This window comes from Pelobates fuscus, chromosome 7, assembly GCF_036172605.1.
Source record: "Pelobates fuscus isolate aPelFus1 chromosome 7, aPelFus1.pri, whole genome shotgun sequence".
Classification (NCBI taxonomy): Eukaryota; Metazoa; Chordata; class Amphibia; order Anura; family Pelobatidae; genus Pelobates; species Pelobates fuscus.
The window spans coordinates 197484445-197495205 of record NC_086323.1 but is presented as its reverse complement, the minus strand read 5'-3'; the positions used below and the strand labels follow the sequence as shown (position 1 = coordinate 197495205).

General features: G+C 44.6%; 1 pseudogene; it reads left to right on the top strand.

Moving 5' to 3' along the window:
- Nucleotides 1-4954: 4954 nt before the first annotated feature.
- Nucleotides 4955-6291, top strand: LOC134569278 (uncharacterized; annotated as a pseudogene).
- Nucleotides 6292-10761: the final 4470 nt, after the last annotated feature.

Sequence of the window (10761 nt, the reverse complement as noted above, 5' to 3'; positions counted from 1 at the left end):
ATGCAGGCTCTGTCAATCATAGCCAGGGGAGGTGTGGCTAGGGCTGCACAAACTGAAACAAAGTGATTTAACTCCTAAATGACAGTGAATTGAGCAGTGAAATTGCAGGGGAATGATCTATACACTAAAACTGCTTTATTTAGCTAAAGTAATTTAGGTGACTATAGTGTTCCTTTAAGAGACCCGAGGCAGCTCTGCAGAGATATCATCATTCACCGAACCCCCGTGAGGGTAAGACAAATGATGAATTAAACTAAATTTACCCGACTCCATCTTGGGCACCACGCCCAAGGGGACACGCATTACCGGAACCTATGCAATTAGGGATGACTAGGTTAAGTGAGGGCGAATGTCGATGCAGGAGAAGGGAGGGACTATGTCTGTATAGTGGGCAAAGAAGACATCTCCGTTTGAATTGTCCTAGCAGGCCAGAAATCTCTTGTACCTAAGTCCTTATGGGGGACAGGCCCATGGGCGTAGGAACCTCCAAAAATCTGGGGGGGATAGCATTTTTACTCGCCGGGTATATTCTTATTCCGTAAACTAGGAGTTGTTTATCCTATTGTACAGCGCTACAGAATTTGCAGTCTCTATAAATTTGCAGTCTATATAAATGATTAAATAATAACATTAAAGGGTCACTACAGGGAAGGGGTTTTACTTACTCGGATACAGCGCCGGGATCCTCTTGATTAGAACCACCCCTACCCTTCCCATGAATATTAGAACCCCTCTATCCCCTCCATGCGCAAAAGAACCCCACCTACCCCTTCCACGTATATTAACCCCCTACCCCTTCCATGCATATTAGTATCCCCAACCCCTTCCATGCATATTAGTACCCCCTAACCCCTTCCATGCAAATTAGAACCCACCCTACCCCTTCCATTCATATTAGTACTCCCCTAACCGATTCCAATAATTTTTCTACCTCCCCCCTCCTCCCATCCATATTAGTAGCCCCCCTAAACCCTTCCAATTATTTTTCTACCTACCCCTCTCCCCCTATCCTTATTAGTAGCCCCCCTAACCCTTTCCAATTATTTTTCTGCCATGTTAACTAACGCCAGTGCTGGAGTGTCGCCGTGTTTACATTAAAAGGCCTGCAGGGACAGGCTATAGACACTAGAACCACTACATTAAGCTGCAGTGGTTCTGGGGACTATAGTGTTTCTTTAATGTGAGATAAATTAGAGATTAGTGCCACGAATAATATGCTAGATTGCCTACTTACAACCAGATGAGGATGATGATGGGCTCTAGCTGCAGTCTGGCTCCACTGGTCTGGTGTAGAACAGGCTCTCTGGAGGTTGTTTGTAACTGTGGTCACAAAAATCAATGTTATGGGAGAACGGGAAGCAGCTCCATTTTTTGGGGTCCCTTTAAAAAGCTCAAGGTCTGGGTCCCAGGGTCCACCTTCATGTTCCACCAATGGGTTTGTTCACAGGGGGTGGAGTGTGTAGGGGATGTCCTGATATGTGTGTAAGGAATGCATTGTGTGAATCTGTGTTTGTATGTGTAAGGGCTGCAAGGTGTGTTTCTGCGTATGTACGGGATGCAGTGTGCGTCTGTAAGGGGTGCATTGAGTGTGTGTAAGGAATGCATTGTGTGTTTCTGTGTGTGTAAGGGTTGCATGATTGTGTAAGTGTGTGTGTGTGTGTGTGTGTGTGTGCTGGATGTCAATCTCTCTCCCTCCCTTGTCACTCTCTTTCTCCCCCTCCCTCCCTCCCTCCCTCCCTTGTCACTCTCTTTCTCCCCCTCCCTCCCTCCCTCCCTCCCTTGTCACTCTCTTTCTCTTACTCCCCCTCCCTCCCTCCCTCCCTCCCTCCCTTGTCACTCTCTTTCTCTTTCTCCCCCTCCCTCCCTCCCTCCCTTGTCACTCTCTTTCTCCCCCTCCCTCCCTCCCTCCCTCCCTTGTCACTCTCTTTCTCCCCCTCCCTCCCTCCCTTGTCACTCTCTTTCTCCCCCTCCCTCCCTCCCTTGTCACTCTCTTTCTCCCCCTCCCTCCCTCCCTTGTCACTCTCTTTCTCCCCCTCCCTCCCTCCCTTGTCACTCTCTTTCTCCCCCTCCCTCCCTCCCTTGTCACTCTCTTTCTCCCCCTCCCTCCCTCCCTTGTCACTCTCTTTCTCCCCCTCCCTCCCTCCCTTGTCACTCTCTTTCTCCCCCTCCCTCCCTCCCTTGTCACTCTCTTTCTCCCCCCCCCTCCCTCCCTTGTCACTCTCTTTCTCCCCCCCCCTCCCTCCCTTGTCACTCTCTTTCTCCCCCCCCCTCCCTCCCTTGTCACTCTCTTTCTCCCCCCCCTCCCTCCCTTGTCACTCTCTTTCTCCCCCCCCCCTCCCTCCCTTGTCACTCTCTTTCTCCCCCCCCCCCTCCCTCCCTTGTCACTCTCTTTCTCCCCCCCCCTCCCTCCCTTGTCACTCTCTTTCTCCCCCCCCCTCCCTCCCTTGTCACTCTCTTTCTCCCCCCCCCTCCCTCCCTTGTCTCTCTTTCTCCCCCCCCCTCCCTCCCTTGTCACTCTTTCTCCCCCCCCCTCCCTCCCTTGTCACTCTTTCTCCCCCCCCTCCCTCCCTTGTCACTCTTTCTCCCCCCCTCCCTCCCTTGTCACTCTTTCTCCCCCCCCCCTCCCTCCCTTGTCACTCTTTCTCCCCCCCCCTCCCTCCCTTGTCACTCTTTCTCCCCCCCCCCTCCCTCCCTTGTCACTCTTTCTCCCCCCCCCTCCCTCCCTTGTCACTCTTTCTCCCCCCCCCTCCCTCCCTTGTCACTCTTTCTCCCCCCCCCTCCCTCCCTTGTCACTCTTTCTCCCCCCTCCCTCCCTTGTCACTCTTTCTCCCCCCCTCCCTCCCTTGTCACTCTTTCTCCCCCCCTCCCTCCCTTGTCACTCTTTCTCCCCCCCTCCCTCCCTTGTCACTCTTTCTCCCCCCCTCCCTCCCTTGTCACTCTTTCTCCCCCCCTCCCTCCCTTGTCACTCTTTCTCCCCCCCTCCCTCCCTTGTCACTCTTTCTCCCCCCCTCCCTCCCTTGTCACTCTTTCTCCCCCCTCCCTCCCTTGTCACTCTTTCTCCCCCCCTCCCTCCCTTGTCACTCTTTCTCCCCCCCTCCCTCCCTTGTCACTCTTTCTCCCCCCTCCCTCCCTTGTCACTCTTTCTCCCCCCCTCCCTCCCTTGTCACTCTTTCTCCCCCCCTCCCTCCCTTGTCACTCTTTCTCCCCCCTCCCTCCCTTGTCACTCTTTCTCCCCCCCTCCCTCCCTTGTCACTCTTTCTCCCCCCCTCCCTCCCTTGTCACTCTTTCTCCCCCCCTCCCTCCCTTGTCACTCTTTCTCCCCCCCTCCCTCCCTTGTCACTCTTTCTCCCCCCCTCCCTCCCTTGTCACTCTTTCTCCCCCCCTCCCTCCCTTGTCACTCTTTCTCCCCCCCTCCCTTGTCACTCTTTCTCCCCCCCTCCCTCCCTTGTCACTCTTTCTCCCCCCCTCCCTTGTCACTCTTTCTCCCCCCCTCCCTTGTCACTCTTTCTCCCCCCCTCCCTCCCTTGTCACTCTTTCTCCCCCCCTCCCTCCCTTGTCACTCTTTCTCCCCCCCTCCCTCCCTTGTCACTCTTTCTCCCCCCCTCCCTCCCTTGTCACTCTTTCTCCCCCCCTCCCTCCCTTGTCACTCTTTCTCCCCCCCTCCCTCCCTTGTCACTCTTTCTCCCCCCCTCCCTCCCTTGTCACTCTTTCTCCCCCCCTCCCTCCCTTGTCACTCTTTCTCCCCCCCCCTCCCTCCCTACTCTCTTCCTCCCCCTCCCCTACCTCTGTTGTAGCGTGGCCGAGCCCTGTATGGTCCGCAGGTACAGGGAGCTTTTGTTTCCTGTACCGGATGGACTAAAAAGAAGTGCACACTCAGTGTTCACTTCCTGTTAGTCCGGCCGGGTACAGGAGACAGATGCTCCCTGCACCCACGGACCATACAGGGCTCGGCCACGCTACAGTGAGGGAGGGACAGGAGGGAGCCCCTCTCCTCATGCTACGCTCAGGCGGTGTGCCCTCATGGACGCACCAGCCCCGGAAAAGCTGCAGCCGCCTGAGGCTCTCTACAGAGATAGTAGACTCTGTGGAACCGGTTTTGGGCAGAAAAGCCATGCTTCATTTGGTCACAAAGGACTATGATCTATCTTTTGAACCAATGGACCAATTTGGATGATTTTGACATATGTTTGTATTTTGAGTATGCTGATTCTGAGTAAGTTTTATGTGAATGTGATGCATACTTTTAAAGTTATGAATAATGTGGAAAAACTGTATTTCTCTGCCTGTGATAATTACATTGCCCATTGTGTAAGGTAATTGTATCACAGGCAGAGGGGAGGATTTTGTGTGGGAGTGTCTGAGTGTATTGTACGTTTTTTTTATTGGTTGTTTTCCAAAACCCTGTGGGTGGTACTAATGTGTATATAAGAAGAATAAACCCACAGCTCTGTCTGTTCCTGCTTGACTCTCAAAACGGAGCCTTGTCTCGTTCTTGGGGGGATTTATTGTATGCGGTTCCAGTTCGACTGCTAGGAGTGTAAACCTTTCGTATGTTTTTTTTCTATTCGGCTGTTTACAGCATTCATGTTTTTGAGAGCATTCGTATGCTTCTCCGGTTCGGTGGATTGGTGTCTACAGTAGCTGCCTGTATATCTGGAAGGGGAATATCTCCTAAATGGTTGTTAACCCTTTTATGCCTGGGGGTGCCGTTACAATTACATTCACTATTAATACACAACGCAGAGTGGATTTCTTTCAAAAGGAATACCAATTGGAAGTATTGGTGATGACAGAAGAATTATTCAACATAATTGGTGCCGTGGCCGGAAGATTTTTAACATCAACATATTTGGATCTGTGACTGTCAGCCTGCATAGAGCTGAGTATATTCGTTATTTATTCTATTGCTGCAGTGTATATTTTTAATATGGCATGTAAAAAGGTAGTTGCAAAAATGGCTTGTTCAGAAAATGTCAAACAATGGATTATGAATTATATTAAGAGACATGGTGGTCCTTATGAAATCTCTTGGGACTGTAAACAGTTATGGGAAAAGATGCAGGAGTTTTTTGGAGAAATGCTATTTGATAAAAATCCGACTGATAAAAGAAAAGGATGTATTATGTAAGCATTACTATCATGTTTAAAATTAGAGGGAATTGTAAAAATAAAGGAGGAGGAAATGGCAGAGCTTAATTCAGTAATTAAAATGAAATCTGAGAAATTGAATAATAAGATTGTAGATCTAAGAGTGCATGCAGTTACAACTGGTGAAGCTTTGATTGAAAAGGCCAAAATGTGCGACGAACTTACAGTGGAGAATGAGAGGCTGAATGAGAAAATATTGGAGTTGCAAAAAGAATTGGATGAATGCAGACATGCTACTAATATGGCTTTTAATAAAATGGCAGAAAGCATGGCACCTTCGAGTAGGTCTCCTGTATCTGAAATTCCAGGGTCTATTGCTAACCCAGGGATTGGAGATACAGGATACAAACCTATTTATCCATGGAAGGATTTGAAACAAAAGTCAGTGACAAATCTCCCTGCTGCTCCAACTACAACAACCACAGTGTTGAATCCTGATAATTCTGGAGAGATTCAGCTGGTTACTAAGCAGTTAAAGCCACAAGAAATGGATGCCATAGTTAGAAAAATAGGGCAGGTCCCTCAGCAGGATATCAATTGCTTTTTGCAATGGTTTTGTGGATTTCAAAGAGTGAAAGAGATGTATAGTTTGACAACTAGTGATATGGAGATAGTGCTGCAGAGAGTTGATAGAAATGGATTGTGGGTCAGGATTGTACAGACATGTGGTCAGCCGCATAGAACTAGGGATATGTTGAAAGAGATCTTGAGAGCACTTTATGGAGTTGCATCAAATGTGTCATTGTCTGGAAAAATTAAACAGCTGAAACAAGAGTCTCCGTATGAATTGTCAGCTAGAATCTCCACAGTGATGGAACAGTTTGGGGTCAGTAATCCTGGTTTTGAACAGGGAGGGATGGTGATCAATAGATAGATGTTGATAGATCAATGTTTTTGGATGCATTAGATATTATATGAGATATTATCTGTAACTTCAAACCCATCAGAAATGTGTGATTTACTGTTAAGAGCTGATAATTTGTGGCGAAGAAAAATAAAAAAAATGAGAGTTTTGCTGTAGATGCTGCAAGGATTTTCACAGTAGAGGGGCGAGAGAGGAAAGACAGGTCTGCCATGTATCCTCGGAAACCATTCAGGGAAAATAGATTTCAGCATATGGGAAATTTTAGAGGAAAGAATTAATCTGGTAGTGACAAAAGACAGATATCCACAGCGGGACCATAGGAATAGGGATAGTGCTAAAGGGAGCAATGTAATGGGAGATAATTGGAGAAATAGATGGGATGAGCCTCAGGTAATCAACAATAATTGGAATAATAATAACTGGGAGAGGCTAAAAAGGAGAGATAATTACTGGGAAAATCACAGTTGGGTAGAAAAACGAAGAAACAACAGGAACAAATATTGGGAGAATAATTGGAGAAGGAACCATAGATGGGATGATCAGACCAAGAGACGAAATTGGGATAATTGGAGGAATAAAGAAGGGAATAGACAATACTAAGACCTGAAGAGACAGACAGGGATTGGAGGCAGACGTAAAAGCACTTAGGGAATAGATGAGAGAGGAGGGAAAGACTGAACAATTGAGGGTCCCCAGCAATTAATAACTCCCATCATATTTTGTTTTTCTCTACTGTCAGGGTATTTATATCGGCAGACATTTTGTGCAATGATAGAAATACAGAGTGTATATTCTGAAGTCAATTTGAACAGACCAGACTCCATTTTGTTATTTTCAAGTTAACGAAAGACACAAGATTTCTATCCTTTCTCTAAAACTAACTGCGTTCCCAGAGTTGATGGAATGCGTTATATATACAAACCCAGTGATACAATGAAAGCAGGGGGATGAACATAAGACTGTCTAGGTGCTAATGGAATAGAATAAATTCTAAACCCAGACATAGGTGACAGAAGATTAAATAATTACATTTTACTTTCTATATCTAACAGATTCCCATTGTATTCAGGGTTCATTTGTAGTATTACAAACTGTCAATTTTAGAAATTATAGCAGAATATGGAGACACATAGTCTGAAGAAATTTCAAGAAGACCCTTTGAAGTGAAAGGATAAAATAAGTTATTGTAACCATAAAGATAACGAAAATGACGTCAAAATAGCCACCAGGAAAAATTAACTCTTTCCTGGATAGGTATGTTTAGTGGGATGAGACTGACATCTACAGTCCAAATACTAAATTTATGATTTAGAAAATAACCACACCTCCAGTTTGCTATTGGTCTACAGCCAGTGACGAACAGAGAAACTTTCCCCTTTAAAAAGTTAAGAGAAAGGGGAGAGAGGGGCAGTCAGCCATTCAAGCATTAAAAGCATTCAAGATTCAGACATTCAAAATTCAAGAGATTCAATCAGCAATCAGGCAATCAGAGAAAGCAGTCGGGGGCAAAAGAGTCGGAAGCAGGCAAGAGAGAAACATTCCTTGACACTTAGCTACCTGAGAATATCTGATGAGAAAATATCTACTTAACTGGTAAATATACTGGCATTTAATTAATTAATATTAATAGCATGATATATGACTGAATAAATCACGATCAGATTTCCATATTTAGAAATCTTAATTACTAAAGAATATATATATATATGGTTATAGCATCCCATCTGCAGCTGGGATTAATAATAACCATTAATGTATTTATGTGACATATCACATGTTAGCATATCGTGATATTTATCCAGCTGTATTGATTTGCTCTAATATAAGATAAAATATCTGTTAGACAAATTAATTAAATTCTGCTTATATAACATAGTAAGATTTTCTCTTAATTGGATGGATCAAGGGAATGGTTTATGACTGGTTAAATGTTATTTTATTTAAAATTACATAAGAATAGATCTTAATTACCTAGGAGGTCTAGCCATCATTGAAAGGGTTATTTCTAACTGCCAGCTGAAAGTTTTTATGGCTTTACGCTGCAGCTCTGTCTCTATGTGAAACTTTCTTTGTCTCTGTGAAGCCCATCATAAATCTTCTTGACGGCTAATGCTGTAGATTCTAAACTACGTTAGTCATTAGGAGATGTTTTTATATTACCATATTGTATTGCATACTTATGTTATACTGAATTTCCATTGATTATTATCATGCATATTACTCATTATTATTATTTAAATTGTTAAAAATAAAAACTATTTTTATAACAATTTGTGATTTTTATATGGAATACATTTCACTTATAATGATAACGATTTTGGGATCTGAGAGTTGAATTAGTGGGCAGCTTCTCATCTGTTTACAATTATTATCCCATAAATATCCCCACAAATTGGAGGCACGCTGCTGAGATCGTTTAAGTTGAAATTATATTCCATATACAAATAATAATATTTGTAATTCATGCAATATTAATCTTGATATAGAAAAGAGTTTTGTATTGAGATTAAATCACTAAATAAAATATGGCCAGCGACAGCGATAAATCTGTAACAAATAATACTGAAATAATTGAAGACTTAAGAAAAAATGCTCTAGTCCATTTTCATAAACATATGAAAAATGATTTAAGCTATGAGATTTGGTTGAAAAGTATAGAATGGGAAGCTAAACACACGATTCTATCTGATGAACACATAATAACACATCTTAAAGTAATTGCTGAACAAAAGAACACATAGAAAAAAATGGGGTTCATAATACACTCTTGGCCTTTCTTTATAACAGCACTTCTTAAGGCGTTAGATGAAAACAAGGTATTGAATACCAAACTGGACACGTACAGTGAACAATTTGGCATTCAAGATGGGAAATACCAAGATTTACTTGCTGAGCATAAAACTCGTCAGGCTGATCATGAAAAAGAAATGAAAGCTTTGACGGATAAATATGCACAGGAAATAAATCAGCTTAAAACGCAATTGGATGAGTATGAAAAGGAGAGTCAGAAATCAGACAGTGAGGTTAGTGGTCATCATTCTGTGCCAAAAAGTTTGTGGGTAAGACTGAGCATTCCTCAGTACAGGTAGAAACTACTGCTGTGACCGGTAATGTATGGAAAACAAGTAATATGTTGACACATTCTAAATTCTTATGTGAATTAGAAGAACATGAAGGAAGGTACTACATGTCTGTAAAACCATACATCCAATTTCAATAAAAGTTGCATATACAGACTCGGCATACATCAAACATAAACACTTCCAAAAATCAGCCAAATCCCTCCAGTGGATCAAAAGTTAGCTGGAAGTCCTTTATGACCGACCGCAAGCACAATTTCCTGCCCAAAACAGTTCCATAGATTTGGGCTGTGCGGTCGGTCAATTTCATGCGAAAAAACGACTAAGTCCCATTTCGAACGGGACTTAGTCTCTGGAGCTGCAAGTTCCGTATGGGAGAAGGTAAGGGTCAGCGGTTTTTGGCAGAATGTGTAGCCGATTTTAGTTCCACAGAATCTTTAACATACACCGCTGACCGCATTCGAATGACCCAAAATGGCCGCCGCCACGTGTTCGGCTGCCGAATGGCGGCCACCCAGCGCTCGGCAATTAACCTGCAGTAACCTCACAGCCTGGGAGGTAAATTGCCTGCACACTTTAACTTCTGGGTGGTCCGCCTGTGTGGTACTTGGTTCAGTAAGCCCTATTTACTGAACCAAGTGGGAGAGAGCCAGGGGCAAGTTATTTTACAGGTCTGGGGACATAGTCTTAAAGGGGCATTGTTCAGCAAAGTCACAATATGTCCCCAGACGGTTCTTAAAGGGCCATACACACCAATAAAAGTTAATACATTTTCAGGGGCACAATCTTCCAGGGGCCATAGTCATGAGGCAGGAGGCTGGCAAATAGGCTTCTCCACAATCCAGGGAAGCAGGGCAATTTTTCATTTAAAGGGCCAGTTACAAATAGCCATTTGTAACACACACAAAAATATATAATATACAAAAACTACCGACAAGAATATGAGCATTCAACACATCCCCAGATAGCTGAGATCTGAGCGCACATTATTACCGAATAGCGCTCAGATCCCATAAACACAGTTCAATCGCCATGGAGCCAAAGTCTTTCACATAGTCTTTTGTTATACGAATGGGCTCCATGGCATGGCTATCTGGGGTAAGTCCATTTGTGCATAAAAGTACCAAACGGGCCGCGTTCGTATGCTGGATGAACAGAAGAAGTGAGGTCGGCAGCTGCAGCGGTGTTCGTGAGAAGGAGTGTCCATTTTTTGTTGCAAGAAATCGTCGACGAACACCGCTGAGCATTCGTACGTCCAAGATGGCCACTGCCTTGTGGTCGGCATACGAATGACGACCACCCAGTCGGCATTCGACAATTAGGAAGTGTCTGCGGTTAACCCCAATGTTCTGATGAGGCCAAGAGGTTAACAAGCAGCACACTTCCATGCTGGATGGCCGGCTGTTTGGCAGTTGTTCGGTAAAATGAAGAAATAAACGTGGGGGCTCTACGGGTAGGAAACAGCCAAACAAACAGACAAATTATGGAAATATAAAAGTAATTCACATACAGAGGGTTCTGTCACAGACTCCTTGATGGCTTCCAGGATATTACCTGTGCATACCTGGATGACATAGCGATCCACAGTGAGTCCTGGGAGGAACACTTAGCTCATGTAGGAATGGTCATGGATCAGAATCGGGCTGACCTGACCCTGAAGGCAGAGAA